The sequence below is a fragment of the Labeo rohita genome, chromosome 7 (assembly GCF_022985175.1).
Source record: "Labeo rohita strain BAU-BD-2019 chromosome 7, IGBB_LRoh.1.0, whole genome shotgun sequence".
Taxonomy (NCBI): Eukaryota; Metazoa; Chordata; class Actinopteri; order Cypriniformes; family Cyprinidae; genus Labeo; species Labeo rohita.
Window position 1 is genome coordinate 20769853 of NC_066875.1, and position 18445 is coordinate 20788297.

Below are 18445 nucleotides of genomic sequence, written 5' to 3' on the forward strand. Positions count from 1 at the left end.
TAGTTCTGATAATTTGCTGTGAACCCACTATTTCCTAAGAATGTATTGAGACATTTGTGTTATAATAAAGAGTGTAGACATATTTTGGTTTACAAACTGTATTGTTTCATCAGTTAGTCACTTTAGCAATCGGCTAACATATCCACCATTATTGTTTTGTTAAGTGTTTACAGTTTTTACAGTTTAAACTTCAGCTGTGGGCATGATTTTATTGCATAAGTGTTAAATGCTTTTATGTCATTATTTTAAGAACGGATTGCAGCACTGTGTTATTGTTTTATGTAAAGGCGCATGCTTTGTCAGTGGTAACCAGGGTTGCCAGGTTTTCACACCAAAATCCACCCAACTGCTACTCAAAACTAGTCCTAAACTAGCTCAATTGCATTTCGAGAGGGTTCCCCTGTTAAAAATTGCATTCCGAGGTATAAAACACACATTTTATGTCGGGTTCCCCTGGTAAAATCGCATTCCATGGGCTAAATATGACGTTATTGGGGTTGCTTCAATCCACAGACATCAAAAACAACCACAGACTTGACAACACAGATTGTAGCACTCGCTAACTTGTTTAAGTAGTACTCTCTTTGCCAATCACAACAGACTTGGCCAGCTTACCAATCAGAGCAGAATAGGCTTATGGAAAGGAGGGAAGAGTTTACAGATCTTACGCTCAGAACTGATCATACAAATAATTTCATTGAGAAATGACCATGTACAAATACATATTCTGATAAAATTACAATGTTTTCTGACCTTAATTGCATTTAAACCTGTTGTAGTTTAGGACACTTATATTGAAATTACACTTATATCACTTATATTGATTTATATTGAAAAGAACTCATTTTTTTGTGTATTAATATACCACCAGCTTCCAAACCCTGCCTGATTGTGAGCGTATTACTCCTGGGTCATTGCGTCCTTTCAGATCCTGGCACCCAAGTCCCAACCCTGGTCTTAATCTCCCCTCTGACTTCATCCACTATCATTCCACTCTCGTTTTTTATACATAAAACACAGTGTTCATCAGAGGTGTACCTTCTCTCTTGCGTGTGGGGTCGTCTTGCGTTAACTCAGGCCTGGGCGACATCTATCTTGCATGCACACCTTGAGGGCATCTCTTAAATGGCGGAATTTGGTCATTATGTGACATTAACCTCATTAGAAAACACTCTTTAGAGGCTGAGAGATAAAATTGATTTACAGCTGCCATTTCAACCACTGCTCTGCCGATCAATTGTTAAACTATCCTTTTTATGGCCCGCAATGCTGCATCTCGCGCTGCAAGCTCCTCTCCACCCAGCCCTCTGCTGTCGGCATGCCAGGTGTGTGTGTGTGTTTATGTGTGTGTGGCTCCGTGAAAAAGGCGCAACGCTCAGTGTGGTTGAAAATTGAAAAATACCTTCCATAAGTGAGAATCTGCCATCCGCTCACAATACAGCAATGTGATAGCTTTTTTAAAGCTATGTGTGTGTGTCAAGGTAAACCTATCTGAACAGAGGATGTGTATATATAAGACTTATTTATAGTACATATTTAGCCGTATGAAATGTGTGTGTGTGTGTGGCTCCATCCATCTCTCCTGTATACGTATGCGTATGTATCTGTGTTTGTGTGTAAATGTCAGCATGTCAAGTCGTTGACAGCTGGGTTTAGTGTGGCCATTTAAAGCAAACACACGCTATATTCCACTGATAAATCGATAACGCCTCCCTCTCTACCCACTGGCTGCCTTGTGCAATCCCTGAGATTGATCTGTGGCTAGCACTCATGGAGACCAGGACACTTTTGAAGTATGAATAAAATATGGCAGGTTTGTGTTTCACGTCTTCGTCAATGCTTCTGGTCATAAGAGGCCATGAGACGCACATACAAGCCGCACTTGTCTGCATCAACGCCACCTCCGTGACAAAATCCCACCTCTCGTGTCAAAGGTGTCGGCGGCCCGGTTTGCATCAACCCTTCACATTTCCCAAGGCTTCCGATGCCCTCTATATCAGAACTACTGACTCAACGACAGACAATGGCATTTCAAAATAATGTGCGCTCTCAATTATTCAAACCTTTACAGTACCATAATGCTCGAGTTCATAACCACAGGACTCTTCGCTCTCTCTCTCACACACACACGTACATAGACATACGCTGCGTATCTTCCCACTCTGCTCAGAATTATGACACATATTCATTTCACGTCATCCTTCTGACTTTGGCAAGAGGCGAAAGAGAGAGAGAGTGTGAAAGAGCATAGAGAAAATGGCTTTGCACCACTGCATTTAGGTGTCAAGCTCGCAGGCCATCTTGACTTTAATATAAATAGATATAAATCAACATGGCAGCAGCTTTTTTACATTTATTTATTTCATAATTTTTTTTAAATGTGCCATCAACAGATGAGCGTCACGTATTCACAGCATATTGCCACTCGCCTGCATGGGCCTTTCCACCGGCTCCGTTAGAAATAGCTTCTAGGTGAGCTAACCCGGGAACCTGGCAGAGAGCCGCCCGCTCACGTCCTCCCACCGGGACCACCTCGCCCCGAGCTTCCCAGGAACCTGCTTTCAAACTCACTGTACTCATTCTACATTTTTTGTTCGGCTTCACCACAAATACAAAAAAGTAGGGGTTCAATTTGGGCAGGATACTTAAAGGGGCAATTTGGTTTCATATCTACCCGTAAAAGGTGTACATTAATACCCTAAAGTAGTAATCTGTGTCCTTGAGGTGCTACTATAAAACTTTCATGGGTTGACCCTTTGCAGGGAGTTTGACTGACAGGCACACTGACCAATCATAATGCAGAATAACCCATTTTTGTCCAACAAACAAATCAGACAGGAGAGTAGGTTAACTGGTGAACTTGAAAAATGGTGTGTATTGATGTCACAGTTGAAACAAGATACCCTCTGATGTTCATTCATGTTTTTAACTGTATAACTAGTAAAGAGGAAGAAATGATCGGTTTATGCACTCTTTAATCTGAAGCACTACAGCGATTTGTCACAATGCATTAAAGAGCCACAAAGTGCTATTTATTGATTTAATTTTTTAACTTGTGGAAAAATTTGAAAGTTAAGACCCTTTATACCTAAAGTAACCTGCTGAGTCAATTAAGGCACAAAGTTGTCCCGGAGTCTACTCAAAAATTCAAAAGCGTTTGGTTACCAAAACTCTTCAAAATATCTGGAGGAGGTGTAAATGGTGACAGAATATCCATTTTGTGTGCACTCACTTTAAAGGAGAAGTTCACTTCCAGAGCAAAAATTTGCAGATAATTTATTTATTGTCATCCAAGATGTTCAGGTCTTTCTTTCTTCAGTCGTAAAGAAATTATGTTTTTTAAAGAAAAAAAAATTCAGGAATGTTCTCCATATAGTGGACTTCTATGGTGCCTGTGAGTTTGAACTTCCAAAATGCCATTTAAATGCAGCTTCAAAGGGCTCTAAACGATCCCTATTGAGGAAGAAGGGTCGTATCTAGCAAAATGATCAGTTGTTTTAAGTTATTATAAGTTCACACACGCGGGCACCAATGAAGTTCACTATATTAAGGGAAATCCTGAAATGTTTGCCTCAAAATTTCTTTATGACTGAAGAAAGAAAGAAATGAACATGTTGGATGACAAGGGGGTGAGTAAATTATCTGTAAATTTTTGTTCTGGAAGTGAACTTCTTTAAGAGTACTGCCTCAGTGACAAGCCGTTGTACACCTAAAAATTCAATTTTTGCACTTTTTTCTCAATTTTCTCAATGAGTATGCCATGACCGGTCTGGCCCGTAACGCGTTATTTAAAGAGCTGTTGCTATGAGCGTTTCCGCTATGGCGTAACATTTAGGAGATTAAAGGGGAATTAGCTTCTGCGCTCATCCACATGTATGGGGACAGATGATATAAAGCCACAAAGTGGGTAGTCATCATAATCATCTTCATCATTATGGTCATCATCATCACCCCATACGGCTTGCATCATGGGAATTACAGACAGGCGGTGGTGCCACCAGGCGTGCGCGTAGTCACGGCTCAGACGGAGGCTTATTCAGCGGGAACATCTCTCTCTCTCTCTCTCTCTCTCTCTTGTCTGCTTAGCTCTGGTCTGGGCCCTAGAAAATGCTGAGCTCACAGCAAGCAATCTCTTCTGCTGTCCCCCTGTCTGCCCACCCCTCCCTCCCCCACCTGCCTGAAGGGTTTCCCCGGTTAAATAGGGCGGGGGGAAGGAGGAGAAGATGACTCACCTGTTTAACCACCACCAGCCCCCCACAACACACACTGCTGACCCGGCTGAGAAGTGCACGGCCGTGAAATCGCTCCTTCTCTCTGTTCATGCTGCCTATGTTTTCTCTTTACTTTGTAATTTGGATCGAACAAAATAATAAATCGTACTGATAATTTGAACTGATGAAAAGTTATGGAGCCTCAGCCCGGCCAAAACAAATTTTCTTATTTTCTTATTACAGCCCTCCCTTTCATAATCCCTTTGATTTAAGAAAAAAAGAAAAAGAACTAAAGGAAAACATACTGAATGTTTCACACATTAAAATATATGACAGATCCCCTTTACATATCTCTGTTTATCTGTCATTTATTTTCAGTTGATGTTGCTCAACCCACAGAAATCACAACTCTTATTCATCTTAAATGATCTGAAGCTTTATCAGCATACAATGTTATATAAAGGGGTGCACATAGGTTTTTCGGTCTGGTTCTCATGAGAGCACCTAGAGATTTGGTTTGGTGCTCACACTGCACATAGTGTGGCTTATTAAATATAACTATTCAACATAATAATAATAACAATAGTATTACTGCACTTTATTTAGTTTGTATATAAAATATAAGTATTAAACAAAACAATGAATACAATGTGATAACACAATTATATTTTAAAATAAAAAATTGAGTATTAAATAAAATACAATTATTTTATAGTACACAAAAAAAATACAATGCTAATATTTTTATTTTTTTATGTACATGAATGTTCAACATTTTCAAACCTAAAATCAGCAAGCTTTTATTTTGGCGAGTTTCTGGCAAACAAGCAAATAAACTGCTGGTTTTAGTGCTACCGAGCGAAGCGCATCACTGAATGAAATGTCACAGTTTTGCGTTTTGCTCTGAAACTAGCAGCACTTTTATTTTGAATGGAAATCTTATACAGTATTACAGTTAGTTGGTGATTGTGCATTAACAGCGGTCAATCATGTCGGAGCATAAATGAGCACTCTGAACTTATTTACCTAGTGCACTTTTTGTTTTGGTTGCATACCAGGGTTATATAATACTGTTTGATTTTACAGTAGTCTGTGTATGTATGTATGTAAATGTATATTGCATATCATAGAGTGAAAGAAAAATACTTTTGCTCAGAAACTACTAGTAACTTTCACAAATGACAAACAAATGGCAAGTAACACATCGCATTAACCAAGAAATTCTGAAGTAGAAAGGCTAGAATACTGCTTATCTTGTAAAGCATATTACAATTATATTTGTTTATTTACAACTTCAATTTAATTTCTGTGTGAAACTGAATATTCAGCAGGAAATAACATAAGGCAGAGGTGGGACTTGATTTCATTTAGCAGAACTGGGCTGGAACAAAAAAGTAATTTCTTTTAAATGAAGATCTTTTAAAAATTTAATGAATTTAAAAGTGAATACATCTTAATGAAAACATGAAAACCTTTTTTATTTTAAAAAAAGTGAAGATAGTAATGGTGATTTTATATTTCTCTCACGACAGCTAGAAACAATTTTGCAGAGCTTGGCAACAGACGTATATGTTTAACTCTGAAAAAAGCTAGTTATAAGTAGTAGAGAGGGAGATGGTACGGTTAAAAGTGAAGCGTTGACAGCTGAGGATGGTGCTCGGTGTGTGGGGGTCACAGTGTAGTCTTAGGGGTCGATTGCCCCTTGCTAAATGAAGACTGGATGTGATATTGTTCCAGTCATCATGACCATCTGATGTCAATTTCACACAGCGGTGGGACCCTCCGCAAGCCGGTCCTCACCACCAACCACACGGGTAATAAACAAAACCATGACAGACGCACACACTTTACTATTACAGCCACAAACATACAGCACAGACTATATATAACACATACCAGCACTCTGTTAAAGATGTAACTAAACAACCGACGTATTCGTGAATACAATGACTGATAGAGAGAACGAGAGCTGGCGTAAGAATGACATATACTTACGCCTTTTTACAAGTTTGAGACGCATAACCTGGCAAAGACTAACTCGCTGGGATGGTACATCGCTCCCATCACACGCACACAATCACATCATCTCTTGCCTCAAATGATGCTAAACACGAGCCCATGGTATCCTGAATCTCTCCACAATCATCCCCTGTGCAAAAATAGCAATCTTGTCTTTCAGCTCAAGCAGGGCGAGAACCATTCTAAGAGGCAATGAATTTGGTTGGGGCTGAATAGGATGTTGGTACATGTTTTACTAAAGGAAATATAATGGCACACTATTATTAGATCACATTAATCATGAGGGTGCCAAAGGCACTGACAGCAGCCCTGAAAAGGATTGAAAACGTTGGTAATGGATATAAATTACCCATTGTGTGATAAAAGGATTTTTTCCACTAAGAAGGTGGGAATAAAACAGAGAGCCTCCGAATGCGGGTGTGTAAAATACGAAATAATACAGGTTATCACGTCTGGATTAAAATTTTAAGGGAATCAGATAGTGACAGCGAGGCCTAAAGTTAAAGCACGAGCTGTAAAAGTATAGGAATTAAAAGCAGATTAATATCAGCGTGACTCGGAGAGAGAAAGCGAGCGGGCGGATGAGAGCGAGAGAGGGGGCAGGAGGCACGAGAGTAGTTTTGATAGAGGTCTGTCAGTTGGCACGACGATAATGAGTCGCGTCTCTGTTATTCGGTTATTTATTGCCGACTTGGCTGGCAAACAAAAGATCAATAATTTTGAGCAAATCTAATGTTGTCCCTGCTGCTAATGTGCTCGTCCATCACTCCTGCCATCCTCACATGGGAGAGACACCGAATCCCGGCTTATTCCACATCAAATGCAATTATGTCATATGGCTTTAATAACACGCCAGCCCCCCATGAATACGTGGGGACAGTTGATTATGTGTATGCATATGTGCCCAAACATGTCACGTACTACTAAATCATAATATATGTTGAGATAGCATATGCATTTTTGCTTTTTTCGTCCGAATCAATCTTTATTTGCTGCCTCAGATTTCTAATACGAAGTGTCGCAAAAGTCCATCAACACAATGACAGAGAACACGCTTGCATGCAAATACACACAAATATGGGCCAATCACATGACGCTCATTTTTATTTATTTTTATTTTTTCACCGGTTATTCAAAAATACATAAAAATCTCATTTAAACACACAATGACTTCAATCAAAATTTTCATATTTACTATAACATCTAAACGATTATTTCTGAGTGGGGCTTGTAAAAAAAAAAAAGTCTAATATAAATGTCCAGGGATTTTATTTATATATATATATATATATATATGCACACACACACACATACATTATGTTTATATAAATATACACACATATGCATGTATATATTTAAGAAAAACATGTTATGTTTATAAATTAAATATATTTATATAGAATATAGAATATATGAATATAAATTAGGGCTGTCAAACGATTAATCACGATTCATCGCATCCAAAATAAAAGTTTGCCTAATATACGTGTGTGTACTGTGTGTCATTATTATGTATATATAAATACACACAAATTAATGTATATATTTAAGAGAAATATGTTATTTATTTACAAAATTATTTGTATTTTTATATAATAAATACATATTCTTGTAAATATTTCTTAAATATATACATGAATGTGTTTGTATTTATACATACATAATAATTAGACGCAGTACACACACAAATATTAGGCAAACTTAAACTTTTATTTTGTATGCGATTAATCGTGATTAATCATTTGACAGCCCTAAAATATATACATGCACATATTTTCAAAATATATACTGTATGTGTGTGTCTTCACATATACATGATAAATGTACAAATACATATATTATGTGCACAAAAACTTTTATTTTGTATGCAACTAATCGTTGTACAGAAGTAGTATTTTAATATTTATTTTATTTTACATAAATCAATTTTAAATAACAATAAAATAAATAATTTTATTAATAAAATAATGTAATATTTATATAACATTTATATATATATATATATATATATATGTATGAATAAAAGATGAATACTAATAGAGGTATGATATTTCTGCAAATCTGGCACAGACCATTTGCCTATAGATGAATCTAGATGGACAGATAAAAGCTCCTACAAGTCATCATGTAACCTTCACTCCTCAACACAAAATCCACCACTGTATCCCATTCAAAGGCTTCAACAGAACACCATTTTATTCAAATTTAAACATTATGATAAAATTCTTATTAGTATCTCTGCTTGTACATCATGTCACCTATGTGTTTACACCTGCAGTGTTTACCCCAAGAAAGTCTAATTGACATCCGGTTCTCGTTGCCATTGTGCGAGAGTAAACTGGAGGCAAGCCATGTGTTAATGACAGTGGCGGGGTGGAGCATAGGAGAAACTCATCGGATATCATTAGCACTAGCTTGCAGTGCCTAAGGAACAAGTGTCAGAAATCACAGCTCATAAAGACAGCTTTAACTGAAAAACGAAAGGGGCTTCGGCCCAAAATACACTTCCTCAAAGATGACAACAAAAATGGCGGTGTGAGGATGTATGCTGTGAATCATGGCTGCGCTACACTGCGCTGCTGCTTAAAAAATTGGGGTCAGTAAGATTTTTATTTTTTTTTAATACCTTTTTTTTAGTAAAGACAAATTCAATTGATTAAAAGTGACAGTAAAGACATATGTAATGTAATAAAGAAAACTGTGTTTACACATAATAAGCAGCAAAGCTGTTTCCAGAATTGATGATAATAATAAATGAGCGGCAAATCAGCATTTCTGAAAGATCAAGACACTGAAGACCGGAGTAACGACTGCTGAAAATGCAATATTTCACAATATTACAGTTTAACTGTAGTTTTAACTAAATAAATGCAGCCTTGATGAGCATAAGAGACTTCATTCAAAAAAACATTAAAAAAAAATCATAACATTCCCTTTGAGCAGTAGTGTATATCAGGTTCTGTCAACAACGACTAAATATAATGTTACAGTCACAGTGTTTAATGCTCTTAAAATGGTGAAATGAAGATATTATCTTTAATAGTCTGCTTTCTTCCTCTGAGCATCGGTGCCATCATCTTTACTTTCAGCACACGCACGAAATACTCCCGCACCCCCACCGAAGATGGCGAGCGCTCGGCGAGACTTTAAAGATGTCAGTTTTTTTAAACATACACATCAAAGTTGCGTAAGAGAGGCTTTCTTTACTGAACATCTGCCTTTGTGTTCAAGTACAATCTAGCTTTGAAAAGAGAAGGAGGGAAAGCGTAAGACATCCAAAGATCGCTTTCCCATCCACATCCCCGGCGCCGACTGGCAATACATCATTTGTATTGATGCAATATTAAATTTCAATATCGCATGTCAAAAGGTACAAAATGATAGATCATAGCCTAACTAAATGAATTATTAAAGGGGCCAGACTGCACCGCGCTATCGGCTTCTCTCCCAATCAACTGTGTCTGAAAAGTACAGTTTGATACTGGCAGCATTTCAAAGCTGGAGCGATTCTCTCTCTTTGTCTCCGTCGCTCTTCGCTTTCTTTTCCTCAAAGTTTTTTTTCCGTTCGTCATAATGAATCTGGATTTGTGTCACCCCCAAAATCCACCCACAATGCAAAGCTGCGTGAGCGTCGCTTCCGATTGTGTGGAATTTTTGTTTGTTTGTTTTCTTTTTTCCGTCCTGTTCGCTCTGGAGAATGCCAACCGTTATCAGATTACTCTAATCTGTTGCTAAAGAATTTAAAAGCAGGGCTGAAATTGTTTTCAACAGCCTAAATATGTGCTTTATGGCTTTCACATCCAGGGAACTCCTTGGAAAACAAAGACTTGGGAGTATCTTGAAACATACTGTTTTTAAGCAGAAGCTAAATTAATTCGATTTAAGTAACAAGAAACCAAAAAAAGAATGGCTTCAGAGGCCCTGTTTTATTATTTCATAAACCGTTAGTCGCCTAAACAAGAAACAAGTATACAGTATGTATTCCGCTGTTCGATAATTATATTAAAAATGTGAAGTCCAAAAAACATGATAATAATGTGCGTGTGTATGTGTGTTTGTGTGTTTGTGTTGGTGGTAATGATGACTCCAGGGGGATTTAATTGGAGAGTCCAGATTGTCGGACCGGTGACCCCACACAAGTCACGGCCACCATTAGCGTTCGGCTCGCATGTTAACAAACACAATCCCTTCGCCTTTTACCGTGGCGAAAATTCAATTTGAGCTCTTTGTCTGCCTGCTGCCTTTGCCCTAACGATGGTCCCCGTCTCTCTCTTCCTCTCTCTCTCCCGCTTTTTCCCCTTAACCAACAGAACACAGAGGAGTCGTTAGGACCCTCTCTTCATTACTTCAAAAAACCAATCATTAGACACCAGAGTATATACGTAATTAGAAAATCACTTCCTTTGCAATCCTGGCTAAGTAGTTTACATACTGTAATTACAGGGACAAAATCAATTTTTAATCATTCTACTGATTGGGCTCATCAGCTCAGTAGGAACATTGTATCCTGCTTGTTGTGCGAAAGCAACATCTGGGCTAAAACAATTACCCTTTTGTGTTCCAAAACTATTCAGCGCAGGGCATTCTCCAGCACCCGACGGCTGCCACTAAGCCCCTGCGTAGCCATCTCTTTCTTCCTCCTTCTCTCTCCCTCCTTTTCCGCTTTCTTCCTCTCTCGTTCTGCCCTTGACTGTTGCGCGGCGGATCGCATTTAAAGCCTTATAAATCAATACGCTATAATAAGATGCTCTTGAGAAAACGCAGCATATTGCTTTTTTAACACCTATTGTTTCCCCCCACCCTTTTTTTAGACTTTGTCGTGTTGCTTGTTGTTGTTTGCGACTCAATCAGGAAAAAGGGAACAGATTTTGTTTTGCCTGAAGAAATATCACCTTATTAATAATACGTGTTCCACTCAGCTAACAATTAGAGTAGTATTTAATGCACAAGTACAATATTCACAGAGCAAAACTGTGACTGCATTTTAATTATCGTCGGTTTGGAGAAACAATGCGAACGGCGCGCAACCGAGTCGTGGCCGTCGGCTCAGAAGAAAAGAGAGAGACGGAGAAAGAAAGATGTTTCCTAACGCGACGTATTGAACTTTGAAGTCAAAGCGCCCCCTAATATGTTCCTACCCTTCGCCGCATAATAAAACGCTTTGTATTCGTGTCTATGCGACGGCGGATCGATGGGCATTAGGCCCGACTCTCTTTCTCTCACTTTGAAAACAGAGGAAATCAGATTTGGAGAAAAGGGAGATGAAAAATCAGTTAAAGCATTGATCGTGCCTGCTGTATGCAAATCACATTTGCCTCTATTTTTTGACTGATCAATAGGGTTAATTAACAGATTCGTTTTAACTGCACTTTGCGACACCGTCGACCTCAGAAATCATCCCACCGTCTCGCTGCCGTCGCAGTAACGAATGACGGAGTGCGTGCGAGGGCCCATAAATCTAAAAATCCAATCCATCTATGAGCGCCGGCATAACTGTAAAATATGAGCGTGTAGACAGCTCTCAGGTAGATCTTTGAACGTCAAAGAGAAGCGACTTGAGTGGAGGATCAAGGCCCATCCGAGTTTGAAAGCGAGTATCAACGTTATCACTTACCACGTAGTTGTGGTGTTTGGTAATGTGTGGTGGTGGCATTTTTGTGACGGCTCTGGTGATGTTCAACTATTTTGGATTAATAATGGATGCTTTTTGAAATGATTATTATTCCCAAAATGCTCTTTTGTGATTTGCTTTGAAGGGGAAAGCACTGGGAAGATTGCACTTGCGAAAGGGGGCCGCTCATTTGGAGAGCTTTTTCCAATTATACAATTAGTCAGGAATGTAGGGCAGCAGCCTCTGTGTACCGATCACTCCGACCCTGGAAAGAGAGAGAGCTTTTGCTTTTGCTTGTCGAGTACGGTGAAAAAAAAAGTAAGTAAATAAATGAATTAATTAGTTTTTAAAAATTAATAAAACAACACTGAGCAACTAGCCCAGAAAGCAGTACAGTGGGAATGCACTGTAAAAATCTAGATTTTTTTTTAAAAGAAGAGAAGTCCTGACCTTGCTAGTGCTGATTGTGTGCAAACACCAAAAGCGATTCTTCGCTATTAGACAAAGTAACGGGGTCAGTCATTTCTGTTTAAGTATATCTCTTTGTTTCTGAAGGACTTTTTGCTGTTATATCGGACCGGGTTGATTGGCCAGCGTTGGCACCCAAGACCAAAAAGTCCTAATTATGCCACTGATTATGTATTTTTTTCTTTTAGATGGTGAAGAGATTTTAATTTTATCATTTGCCCTTTCCATTGTCCTCTTGCCAAAGCTGGTATAATGCCTGCTAGTTTAATATGAGTGGGGAAGAGAAAAAGAAAAAAAAAAAAAAAAAAACACAACAGCTACCATCTGCTTGCCTGTGGATTTTCTGTAATCGCTCTTTACTGATTACACTGCTGACTACATGAACCTCTTAAATAATTATCCTGCAATAAAAAATGCTAAATAATTATTATCATTAACTCCTAGCAAGACGGCTGCCACTCCAACTAATGCTGCCTAAACTGTCAGAGACAGAGCGCCTATGTGCCATGTCAATCATCGGATGGTGAAAAAACGGACCATTTTTAGGATGATTCGTGAGGGAGATGAAGGTTTGATGGATAATGTCTTCCTATATCACAGATTAAACTCAAGAGCGAAGCGGTTTGTAGGCGGAAGCTATACGACACGCAAAGCGTCTTCGGGGGCTCCGCAGAAGTCTGTGTTTTGTTTCTCGCTTTGTTTTGCTTGTTTGATTTTGTCCTCTGGATATCGCAAAGATGACAGAAAGTGAGCCGTGCCTGACACAGCTACGTGGTTGTGCCGTACGTGTTCCTCTCTGAAGCTGAGGCCGTCGCGTAGGAGCTTATTGAGTTATGAGTGTACGTATTTACAGAATTGCTTTGGACGGCACGTTTATGATGGATCCCGTATGGCTGCCGCGAGGCATGTAGAGTTCAGATTGGAGGAAAAGGAAGTATTTTGACAGTACTGTTAGAAATAAAATTCTGCAGTTGATACTTCAAGGATACAATAAATATTGGCACTAAAACAGACATTTTTTTCCTAACACCAGATAAGCACAAAACATTCCACAGATGATATATATATATATATATATATATATAATTAAAAAAAAAAATAATAAAAAAATAGACCTTAGCCAAAACCCTAAAGGTCAAAGAACTCACTGATTAAAAATAAAATTATAAAAAGCAGACTAAGAAGATTTTATTTTCTTATAAAATGTATATATGTGACCCTGGACCACAAAACCAGTCTTAAGTTGCTGGGGTATATTTGTAGCAATAGCCAAAAATTCATTGTATGGGTCAAAATTACAGATTTTTCTTTTATGCCTAAAATCATTAGGAAATTAAGTAAAGATCATGTTTCAAGAAGATATTTTGTAAAATTCCTACTGTAAATATATCAAAACTTAATTTTTGATTAGTAATATGCATTAGTAAGAGCTTCATTTGGACAACTTTAAAGGTAATTTTCTCAATATTTTGATTTTTTTGCACCCTCAGATTCCATATATGTTTTTGTGGTCCAGGGTCACACATATATATATATTTTTTTTTTCAAAAATCATTCAAAAATCATCAATCGGAGTCTAATCTAAAGTCTGAACTTCTGAATGCATGGTTGAGTTGACCAATGAAATCAGCTGTAAGGCGGAGTTTGCACTTAAGTGCTTTGCCAAAAAAATAAATAAATAAAATTCGAAAAACAAAAACACCTCCAAAAAATAGCATTAAATCAAAAAAAGGCTGAAAAAGTGATTTAGACGTATTGATTTCTGGTCGACATCATTCTCCGAGGCCTACCATTACACATTACCTTCCTATACTGACGTTTCTCTCCATATTTTAATAAAAATGTTTCGCATTTTCAAGCTTCTAGGAAAAGGTTCTCATTGATTAGCACTTTAGCACCAAGCAATCAATTCCTACAAACCGCTCTGACCTTGCGCTCAGGACGATGACCTATTATGAATTAAGAGAAAGCTTCGTTCGCTGCAGGAAAGCGAAAAAGCGAGAAAAGAAAGACGCGAGTATTAGGACAGGAGGAGTCCGGGACTAGAAGAAAGAAGAAAACAAAGAATATCTGAGAAGCAGCGCAGCGAGACAGATGTAAAACCGAGAAGTGTAGGAGCGCTACATCCCACCCTGTGAGCTTGTTGTGGAGCCATCATCCCTTTTCATCTCTTCTCTTTTTTCGGAGGACAGAAGATGTTGGAGTAAAACGGCAGGCAGACCCAATCAGTCGAGCCCTGATACAGACAGATAATTCACCCCTCCTGTCACATGATCCCTCATCAGTCTGGGAGATGGGGATATATCGCCAGCAGCTCCCGGAATAATGGCTGCACCTGTTTACCGTGTCACCTCTGTTTGCTAATTGTCTCCTTGAGCTACATTGGGGAAGTGAATATGTCTCCTGCTTCTGACAGGCGGGCGTTTATTTGGAAAATATCATTACTTCCAGCATGATTGTTCTTTTTGCTGCGTTTTTTTCTTCTTCTTTTTGTCACTTTATGCTTTCTCTCTCTTTCTTTTTGTCTTTACTGTCTTTTCTCCAGCAGGAGGGGGGAGGAAGTGGTAAAAGTTAAATGACTATGCTTGGATACAGATTTCACGTCCTGATTAGGCGAGGTGACAGCGCGCGGCTGAAAAGTTCACATCCACTTGTTTCGCTGAGGAGGGGAGCGTGACAGACATCTTTAATATCCTCCTCTTTTGGCGCCATCAATCCCCGTGCCAAGCAGTCGTACCTGCAGCCGGGCGTACGAGGGAGGCGGCACAGGAAGAACACAGACAGGTTCACGCGAGGGGGTAGACAAGCGCCTGTAAACAAACTCAGCCCATGCAAGAGATTCAGCAAGCATGCGTTTGATTTACCTGTAATTACAACTTCAGAAAGTCGCGCCATATTCATGCAGCTAAAAATCTGGCAGCTGCATTTAAAAAAAAAAACAACAACAACTGATAATCAGCTGCTTTTTGCTAATAAAATGCTAATCTTTTCTGCACTGCCTCTACCACTAACTTTAAAAAAGGAGGTTGAGCGTTTGAGGTTTCATTTAGCCCGGGATGCTCTGGATCAGTTGTATGTAACCGAAGCCTATAATGTTGCTCCACACTGGTTCAGGTGCAATAAAGACACGTCCCGAGACAGACCATGAGCTCTGTATGTGGTGCAGGAGAGGAGGCCACTTTGATGATGGGGTAAAATATGATTCCTGTCCAAGGTGCCACTTTCCTGAGAACAAAACCTCCTTTCTTCCCTCATCCGCATCATCAGCATCTGTGTCTCTGTCATCAGTGTCATTGATGCTTTTTTGGTTTTCCTCAAAGCAAAGCAAACAGACCGAATTTCTTGCGTGTGATCAAAAATTCACTTTGATATATATACACAGATATGCGCAGATTTCATACTTTATGGCAATATCTTGATTGGCTGATTGATTGATTGATTTTTATTATAACACATTTTTCACCACTTTAATTAGCCTAGAAAACCTTATTATAAACCTTCACAAAGGCAGGGCATCTTATCAATTTTAAGATTAGTCAAAATGAAATGTTAAGTTCTTCTACATGAAAACGTGGATATTTGAGTTGAGTAAACTTAACATTTTAAGGCAGCATGAACACTTACTTTTTTTAAGTTAAAAACATTTTTTTTTTTTTCTTTTTACAGTGTGGAGATATATCACGACACTATAAAAAGTCACAATTTCACAACCTTTTCCACTTTCTATTAGATCCTTTACTGTAAAAAACAAAGAAACACAATTTGTTGAGTCAACTTAAAATAATTTGTTACTGCTGCCTTAAAATTGATAAGTTTAGTCAACTTGAAATGTTAAGTTGATAATTAAACTAATAATTTGGTTTGTTAAACTTGGGTTTGTTACCCAGCTAGCTTAAAATTTAAAGTTGAATCAACTCAAATATCTAAGTTGTCACTTCATACAACTTAACATTTCAAGCTGACTAAACTTTTTTGAGTTGACTGAACTCAAAATTTTATCGCAGCAGGATAACAAATTATTTTAAGTTGACTCAACAAATGTTAAAGGGGACATTGGGTTTCCTCAAGCTGTTATGATACTTAGGGTCTTTATGAAATATCTGCAACATACTTCGGTTAAAATTCCTCAATGTATGTGTAAAACAACTCCTTTTTACCTTGTCTAAAACAGCTGTGGTCACAGCGACCCAATTCGGTGCATGTCTCTTTAAATGCTAATGACCTACTCCTCACTCACTGTATTTGGTGGCCTGTTGCCATCAAAAACAAAACAAATCCACTGCGTCCTCATTGGCTTTGATGCCAGGAGAAAATTAGCACTCTTAAGTTCACTTTTACATCCAGCTACAAAACACATACGACCGCATTCGACCAGCTGAGGGAAGAAATATGCTAATACAGGACAGTCTGTCAATGGCCGTGGGCGGGGCCTGAGCAATATGACATCACAATGCTCAGAAAATCAAAACGCTTGATAATTGAGACTGTTTAGGTTTTTTGAAGATAAAAAGAAGTGACACATTTATATCCAAACACCATGCAAAAGTGAATTTTGCATCTGATGTCTCCTTTAAAACTGAACAGGTCGTTGTTAGCTGCTACAACTTTAAGAACTGCCCCTATCCCATGAAATGACTAACAGTGCCTTTCTCCAATAAGACACAAGCTACAAATTCAATACAGTTTTTAACTGCCCCATCCTTCAATACTAGCCTCTCTGCAAATCCTACATTACGCTGTAACAGACCCTGCACCTTAAACATCCACACTGAAATGTGCCACAAAAGCTGAAATGATTATTTTTATTTCAATTTCATTTTAAAAGCTCATGAAATTTTTGATTCCTCACTATAAGACCCCATAAGATTAAATGTATATTAAATAAGAGTACACACATACACTCTTGCATGCAGTGACTCCATCTATTTGGCCTTCTTGATTTTTGTAACCATAACAGACATGCAGGCTAGCACAGAATTTAAAAAAGGACGGTAAAATCTGACACAAATTTACAAAGTCTCAAGCGTTACCCAATCCTGCTTTGAAAGACTCCTGCTCAGCGCTAAATAAATAATCTGGACGGCATAAACTCTGTGAACTACATAACCTGACCTCCCTTTAAAGTAGCACAGAACCCTGAGAATACAGGCCTCCCAGAGAGAGAAAGAGAGGGGGATAGAGAGAGAGGGCAGCAGTGAGAGGGCAGGGGCACAGATGTGGGGCTCAAAGCGGGCCACCCCCAGAGCCTGCAAGGGGAATTCTAATCACCCTGTAGTATTTCAATAGAGTGCCAAGACGAACACACTCGCTCACATGTGTACACACACACACACGCGCAAACAGATACTCAGTCACACGCACACATACACATACTCAAAGGCATGCTTGCCTTAAGTCACATTCTAAATTGGATCCCAGGAGCTTTTTCTCTACCTTGTTCACCAAAGGCATTGTGTATGTTTTCTGAGTACTCAGCATATGCTGGGTAACCTGAGCGCTCTTTAGCACACACACATACACATATACACACACACACACAAACATATTGTTTCCAGAAGTAGTAGTTGTGTCTTTTTTTCTTTTCCTAAAGGTATTTCCCATTAGGAGCGTAATTAAATTCAAAACACCACAGATATATCTATTATGCCTAAACTTAAAAAATAAATAAATAAATCAAAAAGTAAATAAACGCCCACCTGAGATGAAACCATGAAGCCAGGATGCGTTCGTCTGCTTATTATATTGTTTTTTCCGATGAAATTTTAAGAAGATTCTCCAAAATACGTTCCTCCATAATATCATGCACAGATGATTGATGACTGACAATGACATCCTACAGTTTTGTTTTATTAAAACTTATTGTGGGATGCCAAAAATTCCTCTGCTTAGAGCATAAACATATTATTAACACCGATTTTCACCTGCCATCTTGAGATCTATACATTTTACAGCTCTTTGAATCAAGCATTTTCTTAATTTTATAATATTTTTTTTATCACAGAGGATGAGGAAATGAAAGGGGGAAAAAAAACAGGATTTGGAGCCAAATTCGAACTTGGATCGCCCGCACAACATGTCAGAGCACGTGCGCTACCTGCCACAGTCTCCAGTAAATGAACAGAGGACTCCTGAGAAT

General features: G+C 38.5%; 1 protein-coding gene across 5 annotated transcripts in view; it reads right to left on the bottom strand.

The window, feature by feature from the left end:
• Window positions 1-18445, bottom strand: part of znf536 (zinc finger protein 536) — a 211522-nt gene that overhangs the window by 171054 nt on the left and 22023 nt on the right. The gene's annotated exons all lie outside the window — the stretch shown is intronic.